Genomic DNA, 14,627 nt, shown 5'->3' on the forward strand with positions numbered 1-14,627 from the left:
TGAGGAATTACAATTATACCCCTCATAAAAGTTTACAACATTGACTCAGACCTTTGTGGACTAAAAGGTCATTCTATCTTTAAGTCGGTTTGTAATATCGAAGCTTCATGAAAAGGGACCTTCGGCCATCTCATTCAAACAGCTTCAGCCGAAAGCCGCTTCTCCCTCGAAGACCTTCGGCGACGAAGCATAGACCCAACAGGTGGTCTCCCTGAGCCAGCAGTGTCCAAGCTGGAGGCAGGCTCCTCTCCTCCCTCAATGTCGACGTCCTCGTTGGCCTCCATATCCTGGATCTCCTGGTGATGCATATCCAGGTGCTCATTAGCCTCGGCAAGCTGCTGCTGGGTGTTAATAAGCTAATCCTCAAGAACCTCGATGGTGTTCTCCCTGGTCCCCACTAATTCCTCCAGCTCTTGGATCTCATTGGACAGCTGCTCCACCTGCAAGTCCTTTTCCACCATCTCAGTGGACAAATCAACCACAAGCTCCTCTCTGTTGTCCAGGGTGATCTTTGTTGCCTCCAACAATGCCATCAAATGGGACATTGCTTCACCACACATCACTTGCAGATGGTACAGGGCATTCATGCACCGCACGGTCAAGTGAGCAGTCTGACCTGGGTAGATAGCCTAGATGTCCTTGGCGTGTTCAACCCGATCCTTCCACATTGGGTCATCCTCCCTTCTTGCGGGGAACAAGCCAATGGGGTGGGTAGATAGCTCCAAGGGATGGAATCCGCAGAAGGTGGTCAACCCGTGCAGAGCAATCGCCTCGATCGTGTCCTCAGCTCGGTATCCAAAGGACTCAGAGTCCAGCGAACGCCAGCCTGGCTGTAGGGGATGAGGCTCCAGGGTCATCCTCACCCTACAGCGGGGCACTCGGTGCTTCTCAAACTGCTGCACCGCGTACTGAGGAGGTGTCGTGTATCCGGCCCCCTGAAGTACCTCCCACAAAATGCGGGAAAGCCCTCTCGTGCAAGCCCGTTAGTGTGGGACAGTGCATTCCCGTCATCTGAGGATCCGTGGGAAGTCATCTGTGTACGGTTAAGCGTAAGTAAAAGAAAAAGAATTATAAAAATAAAAAGGAATACAACTCACCCTCTCTCTAATTATAAAAATGGTACTGGGGTACTTAGTTGGTCATCATTTTGTAATTAAGTCTTTACTCAATTATCTATTTGTTTATTTAAGAATGCATGCATGCTCGTCCTGAACGACCTCACATCAATATAAAGGGAATAGGGAAGAACTCCCATCCCTTATAGTAGCCGGTAAGGCTTAATCGCTTAGCCACCTAACTACCCTTCTATCAACCTAAGGCTTCACGTCCTAGGTCTATCCTGATCGTCCTACGATCTATCCACATTGTTTCTATCAAGTTTTACTTTGGAAAAGGATGGTATTTATATTTTATTGATTCATCTGTGGTGGTACAAGCTCTGATACCAACTGTGGCGGAACTGCCCGAATTATTCCGACTTAAGTGCAAAGTCCCACCTTAGAGGCTAGACCACACTTAAATGGGAATAACCCGTCAATCCCTCGGATCTAGTCCGACGAGGCCACTGACAGGATCAAGTACCACAATCTCACTCGATGGTGAGTCACAGAGCAAATACAATAAAACGTAAAACCATACATTAAGGAGTAGTAAGTTATTACATCATCATCGTAGTTTTAGCAAAAGTAACCATCAGTGTTCGAAGTGCAGCAGAATAAAACTAACGGTAAATAAACAGAGAGATGGGGAAGCCTATCCCATCACTCCTCATGTTCCTCCTCAGCCGAGAAGGGGTCCCACTCGACAGTCCAACCCGGTGGCAAGATGGACGGCCAAGTCACTCCAGCAACCATGTCCTCCAAAGAACCTGTAAAATTATGCCACAAGCAAGGCTGAGTATACTAATAATCAGCTAGACTTACCCGGTGTGAGGAGTCTACTCCTCTACCTCTAGACATGCAGCTGTTTGCCTGTGGGGTTTGGTTGCCAAAAGCACTAGCTGAGTTTCTAAGTCAAGTTTTAACTTTGCCAATTGAAGTGTGACTCTCTTAAGGCTAAATGTGTACTATCTACTCATACAGTAGCAAACATTTTCAGCAATCAACATCTTATATCAACTCATCATATTTCCACTTGTTACTCAATGTAGCAGCATGGATCAAGCAGTCTCATTAGCTGCGAGAAGCAGACGATTCGAATCAAGTTTTTAAACCTTGCAAGGTAAACCTAAACACACGATGTGGCGAGGCACTCCGTCCCCACACACATCAACCGTCCCCATTGATTCCCCGTTAGCAGATCAGGGCTCACCGCCTTGGCGTACAATGCCTCACTGACCCCGACTGCCGTCGTGCAGTGACCGCACTTGTACCCACCATAACCGGAATGGGAGACCATGTCTTAGGTCGCGTGAGGGGATATGTCCACTGCCAGGTTCACTCAGGTACTAGACTTACCGATTTACCATATTTCTCGGCATGTGCTTAGTACGTTCAACGCTTGACTCACGGTACCACACCTTAATCCTTATTCCAATTTTTATCCCATAGACAACCAATCCCCATGGATTGTTGCCCACAAACCAACATCAATATGATAAGAAAGTGGATACAGCCAATTCCTTACCTCGCGCGAGTGCTAGAAAAATCACTCGACTTCTACCGAGATCCTAATTAATAAAGCAGCTACCTCGACCTAGCATACTAGTATTCATCTCAACAGGATTCCTGAGATCATGCAACTAGGGTTTCAAACAACTCCTACACCTAAGTGCACAATCAATCCTACAATCATTAAGTATAGTAAAATAGCATAAATAACAGGTTATGCATAAAACCGGGGCTTGCCTTCCAAAGCAGTGGCAGGCAGATCCTCTGGTGCAGGCTCTGGGGCTGGATCCGGGGCTACCTCCTGAGCAGCTCCTTGCTCCGGCACGAGGACGTACTCTCCGTCAGCGAGGTTACAGTCTATCAAAATGCAATGAATATGTATGTCATGATTATGCAGGATTTAATAACATTATGCTAAAGGAAGAAAAACTAAGTTAATGAGTAACTTAGGGTTTCTTGGTCATACGTGGCTTTTAGTGGTTTATGATTATCACTCTAGGTTTAAGTTTTGTTAAGGATAAGCATAGTGGATTGGTATTTCCTTTACATATTTTAGTGGACAATTTGTAAAGGGTTTTAGGATGACACTAATTTCCATTATTCATTTTCCTTTCTTTATTTTCTATTTATGAATTCTAGTGGAGGTTTGAACTACAACAGTGGTTTAACTTTTTCCAAAAATTCTGTAAAAATTACAGTGGGTTGCCATTGGTCACTATAGCCCATTCTAGGAATTTGAGGTTCAAAATAAAAAGGCTATGCTTTAGACAAAAATAACAAAAGTTGTGTAAATGGGCAACTTTGTACTACAACTCTTAACTAGGGGTGGGTTATGTCCTAAGAGTTATTTTTGTTGGCATCTAACAGTAATAATAAGCTTATGTGCTAAAAATCACAGAAAGCTAAGGGATGATTATTTAGTTGTGATTTTCCAAAGTTTAATGCCAAAGAGGCACTTTCTACTGTCTTGTCATTTGAAAAATGTCAAACAGCAGATTTCATATTTTTCCTAGGTTCTTAATAGCAAAACATTAGCTATCCCAAGGGTTGGGGTGTTTTCACCTTGGGGTTATTTTTGTAGGGTTTTTCTAAGTTTTCCTTGTTTTCTTAAAATAACAGGTATCCTGTTTATTTTATACTAAGCCAGAGTATAATAGATTTTTCTAGTGAACTACACTGAATAAGTACTCTAACAAAAATAGAAGTACCCCCTGGTTCATTATTTACATCACCTTTTCTATTTTTCTTAACCTTAAGCATATTGTAAAATAAATGGCAAAAACTACCTTAATGGGGTGGACAGAGAGGTTTAGCATTTTTAAACAGGTCAGTAGGTGGACATAAACTTCTCCAAATTTTCTTAACCTTAGTCAAATGGTGCAACTATTTTTCTTATTATTATTTAGCTTTTGGCCAAAACAATATTTAAATCAGAACGCTAAAGTTTTCTGTAGTACATAAGGGTTTTATATTTTTCCTAAGTAGTTTATATTATTTAAGATCTCCCAAAATTGGTTTGACTAAATTTGGATGAATAAAACAGAAGTTATGAATTATTCAAGTTCTGCTCAAATTTTAAATCAGATTTAATAAAAGGTTTCCTGGAAAACTACTTTGCACCGAGGACCCTGGGTTTAATCCAAATCAACCCACTCAAATCTACCCCTGCGCCACTATTCCCCTGAGTCACTGACAGTTCAAAAATCCCCCCGACCTTTCCTTCTTCTTCCCCGAGGTCCTTCCCTTAATGCAAACAGTACCCGCGGGAAAGAAAAGGGTGGCGCGGCTTACCGGCGGCGAGAGAGGTCCGGCGAGGGGCGGGGTTGGCTCGGGGAGGCTCTAGCGGTCACAACGGTGTACGGCTTGACGGCGGGGGTGGCCGGAATCGCTCGGTCCACGTGCACAGGCGGGTGTCCTCGTCGACGGCGGGTGTGCCGGCCAAACCACGGCGACCTAGTCCAATCCAATGGCATAGTGAGCTTCACGGGGTGATGTAGAGGCTATCTGTGCATTGAATCGAAAAATGGCGCAGTGGCTTATCCGGTCTACGCTCGCCGGCGGTCGGGTGGAGTCCGACGACCGTGGACTGGCCTCTTCGGCGAAGCAAACTCCGATTCCTCGCTCGGGGAGCTTCACCGAGGTGTGCACAGTCTTCTCTGAGGGCTGGACGGGGTTGGGAAGGGCTCGGTTGGCCGGTCTACAGTGGCAGGGGCTCGGGTGGCCGCGGACACGCCGTGCACGGGCAAACGTCGGTGAGTTTGAGCTCCGGTGAGGTTGAGCGCGTGCGGAGGGTTACGGTTAAGGTCACTGGGCGTTTTATAGGCGCGGGCGCGGGCCATGGCGTCGGCTGGCCTTTGGCGCGACGCGGGGCACGCGAGGTCGGGCGCGGGCGTGCTCTGGCACGCGCAGAACGCGTCGAACACGTGGAAGTGTTCATCTGCCCGTGTTCAAACGCCTTCTGAGATCGCAAACGTGCGAATCTTGGCAAAAATCCGGCGCAGACCTCTTCCTGGCACCTATGGCTATCTCTTATATGTGAGTTCCAAGGGAAGGTAAGCCCTAGGTCAGAAGATATGTGGACGCCAAATCTGGCTTGTCCCCATGCCCGTTGCGCGACAAAAGTGATGCCAAGACATGTCAAATGTCAAGGTCTTGGTCTCAACTTTTTCCAGGGGGTGCCCTAGGTGGTATGCCACATTTTTGGTATAGAACTTAAGTGGTTTTGGTGCCATCTTCAAGGTGAACACGGTGGATCTTTAGATTAGGTGTAGATTTTGACTTAGAGAGAATTAGAGAGCTCTAGCTCTTTCTCTACTTAGGGAATGGATTTGGGGTTTCTTAAGGGGTCTTTTAGCAATGTTTCCTCTCTATATTTGTAGATTAATAAGTTACTTAACTTTGTGCCAAAGGTTTGGTCATGATTTGCACCTTTTGCTTAATCTCTCCCCTTTAACCAAGATGTTTAGGAGATAGGGTTCAAGAGAGGTCTAGGGTTTACTCCCTCCTTGTCCAAGGTGATAAGTGCACACAACTTGGGTAATGTTGTTGGTCATTCACATCTCTTGGTTAAAACCTAGCCTCCAAGGCTCTTACATTCTGCTCCTTAAGTTTCTCCCACATGTGATCACAGTCATTAGAGCATAGATGTGCCCTAGCCATGGTAACACCTGGGGTGTTACAGGCTGGGCTCAACGTCATCAGTCATGCTGCGTTCAAGCAGCTGCAGATCCCAGGATCCTGACTGGGACCCTCTCGCCCATTCTCTGGAGTGGGCCCTCAACCGGTGTATCCCCTTGGGAGCATCGCACTCCCAGTTACATTCGGGACTGAGGAGAACTTCCGCACTGAGAATGTCCAGTTCGACGTTGCGGAGGTTAACCTCCATTTCAATGCCATCATTGGCAGGCCGGCCCTGTACTGGTTCATGGCCATTGCCCATTACGGGTACTTGGTCCTCAAGATGTCATCCCCTGCTGGGGTCCTCACCGTGCGGGGCGACCGCCTCGCTGCACTTGCAGCTGTCGAAACGTTGCACGCCCTAGCGGCAGAAACCGCTCGCCCGGATGACGGGGGGAGGGACCCCTCGACTTCCTGTACCAAGGCGCCTACCAAGGTGCCTAAGGTGCAACCATCTAGAGCAGACGGCGGTCCCATCAAGACTATCCAGTTCGCTGGGGATTCCTCCCAGACCACTTGCATCGCGGGCAATCTGGAGGAGAAATAGGAAATCGCGCTCATCGCCTTCCTCCAGGCAAATGCCAATGTATTCGCATTGGAACCGTCGCAGATGCTCGGGATCCCTAGGGAGGTGATCAAGCACCATCTGAAGATCCACCCTGACGCCAAACCGGTGAGTCAGAAGCCTCGGAGACGGTCCATTGAGCGGCAGGATTTCATCCGTGAGGAGGTCCGGAAGCTGCTGCATGCTGGCTTCATCGAAGAGGTCCACCACCCAGTATGGCTGACCAATCCAGTCATCGTTCCCAAGGCTAACAGGAAGCTTCGGATGTGCATCGACTACACCAACCTCAATAAGGCCTGTCCCAAGGACCCATATCCACTTCCACGAATAGATCAAATCGTGGATTCTACCTCTGGGTGCGACCTCCTGTCCTTCCTAGATGCTTACTCTGGTTTCCATCAGATCCAGATGTCTAGGCAAGATAGGAAGCATACCGCTTTTGTAACAGTGGATGGGCTTTACTGTTATGTTGTAATGCCTTACGGTCTGAAAAACGCCTTGCTAATATTTGTATGGGCGATGAGTAAGACTTTTGGTGACCTGATTAGGGATAGGGTAGAGGTATACGTTGATGACATCGTGGTCAAGACTAAGAGAGGGTCAACCCTATTGGAAGACTTAACCCTGGTCTTTGACAAGCTGCGGGCAACACGCACGAAGCTGAACCCGGAAAAGTGTGTCTTTGGTGTCTCCAAAGGGAAGTTGCTGGGATTCCTGGTTTCGCACCGGGGCATTGAAGCAAACCCAGAGAAGATCAAGGCAATTGAGACAATGAGGCCTCCAACCCGAATCAAGGACGTCCAGAAGCTTACGGGGTCAATGGCCGCCCTTAGCCGCTTCATCTCAAGACTAGCCGAGAGGGCACTACCCTTCTTCAAGCTATTGCGGAAGTCCGGCCCATTATCTTGGACCGAAGAGGCAGAACGAGCCTTTCAAGAGTTGAAGCAACACCTTGTGTCCCTACCAATACTGGTAGCTCCAAAGCCAGGGGAGTCGTTGTACTTATACATTGCAGCGGCTACAGAGGTGGTGAGCATGGTGCTGGTCGTCGAAAGGACGGCACAACATCCCCAGGAGGGTAAAAAAGTTCCCCTAGGAGAAGGTGGTGGTCCGACCACCACGATGTTGATGGAAGGTCAGGAGTTTGAGGACTCGGGACCAACCGCAGGGGTCCGAATCATCTAGAAGCCAGTCTACTACGTCAGCAAAGTCCTCCATGAGGCAAAGGCCAGGTACCTTGAGACGCACAAGCTTATCTATGCTATACTTGTTGCGTCCAGGAAGTTGTGCCACTATTTTTAGGCCCACAGGATCGTGGTGGTGACCTCCTTCCCGTTAAGGGCCATTCTCCACAACTCTAACGCCACAGGCAACATAGCCAAGTGGGTCGTGGAGCTTGCTGAGTTCCAACTGGACTTCCAGCCTCGCCACACTGTCAAGAGCCAGGTCCTGGATGACCTCATCGTGGAATGGACCCCTTCCTCGAGCGCTCCTGGGGGTCTGGATCCCGATTCAAACCCCACACCTGCGGAGCCTAGGGTTCCGGTATTTACCGAGCCCCACTGGATGCTCTACTTTGACGAATCCGCCCGTCAGCAGGGTAGCAGTGCTGGAGTGGTCCTCATCGACCCAAGCGGAGATCAAGTGAAGTACATGGTGCACCTTGAGTTCAAGGCCACCAAAAACATGGCAGAGTATGAAGCACTGATTTTCGGCTTGTCTGTGGCCATATCCCTAGGGATCCGCCAGCTCCTCGTGAAGGGGGACTCCCAACTGATTATCAAGCAGGTCCGCGGAGAGTGTAGCTGCAACGAGCCCAGGCTCGCAGCTTACCTCCTCCACGTCAGGAAGCTAGAAAAGGATTTCATTGCCCTGGAACTGCAACATGTTCCTCGGGCTAACAACTCAACAGCAGATGAACTCTCCACGAGGGCATCAACTTGGGCACCCATGCCCGAGGGCGTCTTCGAAAGACAGCTGCTGAGACCTACCGCCCAGCCTGCCAAACCGGGCGAAGGGGGCGAGACTAGCACCTCGAAGCTAGCGGTCCCGGTGGCGTTCCATCTGCAGAACCCACCAAGGATTGTGTGTGCTACAGAGGGTCCTGCCAACCTCTTAGCGCTACAGCCAGTAGCTCAGAGTGGTCCCGATGCATGGATCTCTGAGGTTCGGAACTACCTGAAAGAAAATATCCTTCCTAAAGATCATTTGTCCATAGAGCGCATAGTGCGGTTGGCTAAACGATACACGGTGGTAGAAGGGGATCTATATCACCGTGGCGCCAACGACATTCTCATGCGGTGCATCACCCAGGAGGAGGGTCGTGAGTTGCTCGCGGAGATCCATGGAGGTGAGTGCGGAAGTCATTCATCATCCCGCACACTGGTTGGTAAGGCCTTCTGGCACGGTTTCTATTGGCCAACCGCTCTCCAGGATGCAGCTGAGTTGGTAAAGTCCTGCAAAGCATGTCAGGTCCATGCAAAGCAGATACACACACCGACTCAGACTCTGCAAATGATTCCATCCTCCTGGCCATTCGCCGTATGGGGGGTGGATATCCTGGGACCATTCCCCAGGGCTGTCGGTGAGTACCATTTCCTCTTTGTCGCTATCGACAAATTCACAAAGTGGCCAGAGGCCACTCCTGTGGTCAGTATCACCCAGGGTGCTGTTGTTGCCTTCCTCAAGTCGATTATCTGTAGATTTGGGGTCCCAAGCCGTATCATTACGAACAACGGGGCCTAGTTCAAAAGTCGGCTCTTCCAGGAGCATTGCGAGGGCATCGACACCCAGCTCTGCTTTGCGTCTGTGGCTCATCCCAAGAGCAATGGCCAAGCTGAGAGGGCAAACGCAGAAATCCTCAGGGGACTCAAGACACACACTTATGGCTGCTTAAAAAAGCATGGTGCAAATTGGGTCAACGAGCTTCCGTGCGTACTATGGGGGAACCGGACCACACCCAGCCGAGCTACCGGGGAGACCCCGTTCTTCCTGGTCTACGGGGCTGAAGCATGTCTTCCCCCATAAATCATTATGGGCTCGCCACGGGTCCAAGCTTTCGATGAGTCTATGCAGGAACAACTACGGCGGGAGGACATGGATTTCATTGACGAACGTAGATGGCCAGCAGCGATCCGAAATGCACAGTACAACCAAGCGCTCAGGCACTACCACCAGCGGTTTGTGCATAGTAGGGAGCTCAGGGTCGAGGACCTAGTCTTAAGACGAGTACTGAACCGAGAAGGGCTCCACAAACTCTCCCCAGTTGGGAAGGACCCTTCAAGGTGACAGAAATATGCCGACCTGGGTGTGTCCGCCTTGCCACAACAGAAGGAGTACCTCTTCTCAATCCCTAGAATATAGAGCATCTCCGTAAGTTCTATCCATAGAAGCAAAACTGGGGGATTGAGTTTTCTTCCTTTGTAACTAGGTTATGCAAATGTGTACGTCAATCCAGTGAGGCCCATCCTCATAAGCCCGGTCTGTTGGTCTACACCCATGTATATCAAGTTATAAGGAAAAGATTTACCCCCCAGATGTGCTTTTGTGATGGTTTTATTCTACTTCAGTTTACAAACATTATTTTTATCTAACCCACCCATACAGATTCCCACCCTTGCCGGTATGATGACATCCGAATTGAGTAGCCAGGCTTGCAGTTCAGGACCGCTCTACTACTGCAGGGGGTCCGGCAACCTAGGGTCCAGTTCTAGAGAATGGGCGCTCGTCTCCTGGAGTGGTCCGGAGCTGTGTAGCTGCTTAGCATGGTTTCGTACCCTAAGCCTGCACTTTCCACCACTCTGCATTGGGTACCCTAGTATTTGGAACTGTGATCCTATGGGTCCGATCATACGGCTTGGCTTCACTCAAAGTCCTGTTGCATGAATCAAAGGATGAAAGATACCAGATGGCAGGTCTTATGGGTGTGCTCCTAAAAACTTCAAAGCTGAAGTTGTGTGCAGGTCTAGGTCCCAGTCCAGCGGTAGGTAGTCTCAAACTGTAGAGACTACCTCCTAGGGGTCGGGCCACCAATTTTATCTTTGGTATACTGGTATCCAGCCTCGACACGTCGAGCCTACCTCCTAGGGGGGCCAAGTACCAGGGGGAAGTTGATGACACTACACACAGCAAGGGCAAATAACATACAGATAAGTTTCAGTTGATTAACGGTTATTAAAATATGTTACATAACCAAAAGTTATTACAGCCACCCTAGCGGGACCCTCGCCTTGTCTCTATAGGCACAGCTATTCGGCGTCGGCAGGATCACGCTGAAAGCGAGCGGCCACCATCTCCACTGTATCTTGTATGCTCTCCCGGTCGGCGTCTTCTGTGGCGGCTACCGGACCATCGATCACCGGCGCCAAGGATATGGCGGGATCATGACTCCGGGAGCACGTTAGGACGTATTCAACCACCGCCTGGCAGAGCTTGCTGCCATCTGCCTCTAGGCGGGCATCGAGGATCTGATCCAGGTGCCGGAGGCGATCGATGACGGAGTCCAAAACCGGGAGGGCATTGGAGATTGACACTAGAAGCTCCAACACTGGGATGGGGCTCATCCATAGTGGCACTAGTGCTGTGCTTGCCTCGCCGGCCCACTCAGTGATGCGATGGACCCCGGCGCGGTGTTCTGCTTGGAGATCCTCGAGGGCCTTTCTGGTGGCCTCCATTGCCTGGGGGCCCGGCGCCGCCTGCGCCGCATTGAACTAGCGGATCTGCTCCTCCAGCTTCCTCTCTTTTTCCTCTGCTTCGAGCTCGTGCTCGGCCAGCAACTCACCTCATCGACTGAGCATTTCTTCCCTGAAGGCGAGATCCGTCTCTCGCCTGGCGAGGTCCGTCTCCCGCCTGTCTAAGGACTGCTCCTTCGCCTTAAGGTTTTCCTCGGCGAGGGCGGCGTCGCTGGCCTTGCCCTCGAGCTCTCGCTGCCATTTCTGCAGCCTTTCCATGGCCTTCACCTGCTGGGCCCGCTGAGCTTCCAGAGTCTGGTCCATAGTGCTCAGCTTGGCCTGGTACTCCGTCGTGAGGGCCTCCATCTGGGTCACGGCTTCCTCCCTCCTAGCCACTTTCTTTTCCCTCCGGTGCGCCTCCAGCTCCCTGGCACACACCTTCTGGAGGTCCTTCTTGTACTCCTTGTGGTCCCGCTCGAGTTGGGACCGCTCGGAGGTGAACTGTCGGGACGCTGTCTTGGTGCGCTCCTCCAGTTGGGTGCGCTAGTCACTGAGGCACTGGTGCTCAGCCTCAAGCGCCTCCCACTCCCATAAGATTGTCGCCTTAGTTTCACTAAGAACCTGGTGGGCGCGGGATAGCATGCAGGGGAGGGGAACTGGCGCCGCTTCTTGTTCGGCACCCGACCGGAGCCGTCGCCCAAACACCACCTCCATCTCCTCCAGAGCAGGCGGGGGGTTGGAGTTGGACGCACCTCCTGTGTCACCCCCAGTGTCGGGAGTGGGCGCGAATCCCCCAGCTAGGACCTCCTCTGCCACTACGACGCCGCCTGATGTTGGCGTCGCTATCGCCGGATCCCCGGTGGAGGCATGGGAAGCCACTGGCGCTGTCCTGACAACAGCTGGGGGTGGACCGCCGGCACCACTCTCAGCGGTTTCCTGCTGCTAAGAGCCAGACCCGTCGGTGGGCCTGGTATCTAGCGGAGGAGGTGGGACCTTGGGAGCAGCGGAGGAAGAAGCCCTGACAAACATATGATGGGTTAAGACTTGTCTGCATGATGATTAGACTCGTGGAAAAAGGGACCACACTTACTTGGGGCCCTGGACTTTCCAGTGACCCTGGAAGCGAGGCGATCGCTGCTCCAGCTGCTGTTGTTGCTGTTGCTATTGCTGCTGCTACTGCTGTTGTTGTTGGTGTTGGTGGTGCTCCCGGGAGTGATCACCCCCGGATGGTGGTGGCGACGGCGGAATCGGAGGACTCAGGCGCCTCTACGCGTCGCGGGCCTAGGAGCTGGCCTCCTCGGCCCCACCTGCAGCCCTCTGGCGCTTCTGGGGGGCTTGAAACGAGCGACCTGTCAGTGCGACGCAGCCTGCGCCGCCTCTCCTCCTCCGACCCCCCGGAGCTACCTGGGGCGGAGGCACTGCTTGTAGCCCCTTTGCCCTTGTCCAAGGGGCTGGGGGCCACGGCGGGATTGGCGCTGGGAGCCACACCGGCGGGCTGGGGACCTCCAGCCGGTGCATCGTAGATCCGGATCCCGCGGAGGGGGTCCCGGCCACCGGTCTGGCGAACCGCCACGCCGCTGTTGTCGAGGGTCGGCAATGTGGCCAAGATCACCGTCCTCAGCCCTAGATCATCATAGAGCGCCGGGATGTCCTGGGGGAGTATCAGGGATTCGGGGACAAAAGTCTCCCTGGTAATCCCCCCCATCAGGAGTTCCAGCTCGTCCCAGGACAGATCGGTACCCGACCCGCACAGGATCCTACCGATGTCGTTCGGGCTAGTGAACCAGCAGGACAGACGCGACCTCCTCTACAGCGGTGCGATCCGACGCTTCAGGAGATCGCCGACCACGTGCATTGATGTCAGGCCGCCCGTAGCCAAGACCTTGATCCTGTCCAATATGGACAGGAACTCTAGCGAGAGGGATGGGTTGGCCCTCCATTGCTTGCGGTCGAGTGCTGGTCCATTGCTCAGCAGGATGAGGCGGTCGTTGGCCTCAGTGCTGGCAATCACCCAGTCGTTGCGCCAGTTTTCCCATCTCGCACCACCAAAGGTGGGGATGTAGACTACGACCGGATCTGGCCTCATCTGAAAGTAGTAGGCACACCAATGTGGTCCCTAGTCTTCCCGGACCTGACCAGCACGAAGAAGTAGCGAAAGAGGGAGGTGCAGGGAGCCACACCTACGAACATCTCGCAGAGGTGGATGAAGATTGCTGCCTGGAGGATGGAGTGGGGCGTGAGGTGTTGAAGTTGAAGCCCGAACTCCTCCAGCAGTAGCAGGAAGAAGGGCGAAATCGGCAGCGCCAACCCGCAAGAGATGTAGGAGGTGAACAGCACAAACTCCCCGGCGGCGAGATCGCCAAGGGGGCAGCGCCGACACGGATTCTTCCGGCGAGCCCTGGCGCGCTCCACCCAAGCAGGCCATGCACCAGATTAAGCGCTTCCTCAGACTGAAAGCGGTCAGGATGACCAAGCGAAGCCATGGCATGTGCGGCGGCGTGGGCGTGGAATAGAGGAGCACGAAGGCAAAGGGGCGCAGCCGGTTGGGAGAGAATGCGAAAAGGTAAATGCTGCACGTGGGGTGAATCCTTTTTCAAGGAAACCTGAATCCTTGTTCAGGGAAACCCTTCCGCGCACCCCTGAATAGGAAATCCCATTTGACGGGCACCTAGGACCCAGGCAGCCCAGTCTGTGATATGGGGGCCCGGGTCCACAAGTCATATAGTTTGTGTGCCGGATTTCGGGTGCGGAAAGAGCAAACCGCCGCACGCGATAGCGTGCCTCCTTGGGGCCGCTGCAGAGACAAAAGGTAATCTTTAAAACCAATGCAGCGGCAACGAGGCGCCCTGCGCGTGGCCCGACGAAACCACCAGGCGTGGGGCTGTGGGTCAGTTAGCCGCGGAGACAGATATGGCAGTTGACGTGACCGAAGGTGGATTGACAGTGGGCGCGTCAGCAGACGTGCTAAAACAGCGCGCCAATCACCAATCAGGCCATGTTGAGGCAAGGTTGCAAGCTTTGGCCCCACCTGCAGGCTCACATCCTCCCCTTAGGCGAACCCGAGGGCCACTGTCGGTACCCTACTAGGGTACCCCTTACTACTGTATAAAGACGCAGTACTCACACGGCTATTTATAGTCGTGTGGTAAAAGAGTTGTATGTGGGACCAGGCCATGACTCGCCCTAGCCTCGGGCGACTACTATGGGCCAGCAACAGCACCTGACCCCACCACATGGGCAGGTCCGCTGCCACCACGTGTCCAGAGAAAGTGACATACTCTAAGGTATCACCAGTGAGTCTAGACCCCCATGGGAAGGTGCCGGACCCCTGTATATACGGTCTGGGCCTCCAAGTTTGGTCCAGGACCCCCACGTGTGCGAACCGGACCCCTAGAATGGGATCCGGACCCCCCGTATGGGGTCCGGTCCGCCCACAGTGGGGTCCCAAGGTTCCAGGACAGTACATACCCAGGCCTTAATCAGGACCCAGGCGGAGGTCCAGAGCCAACACGTGTCTAGACCTGATCTGGTGGGATCCGCACCTTATCATATACAATCCTGCTCTCCGCCCAGGTAGAGACCCGATGCTGCCACGTGGCCTACTAC

Source organism: Zea mays, chromosome 9 (genome assembly GCF_902167145.1).
Source record: "Zea mays cultivar B73 chromosome 9, Zm-B73-REFERENCE-NAM-5.0, whole genome shotgun sequence".
Taxonomy (NCBI): Eukaryota; Viridiplantae; Streptophyta; class Magnoliopsida; order Poales; family Poaceae; genus Zea; species Zea mays.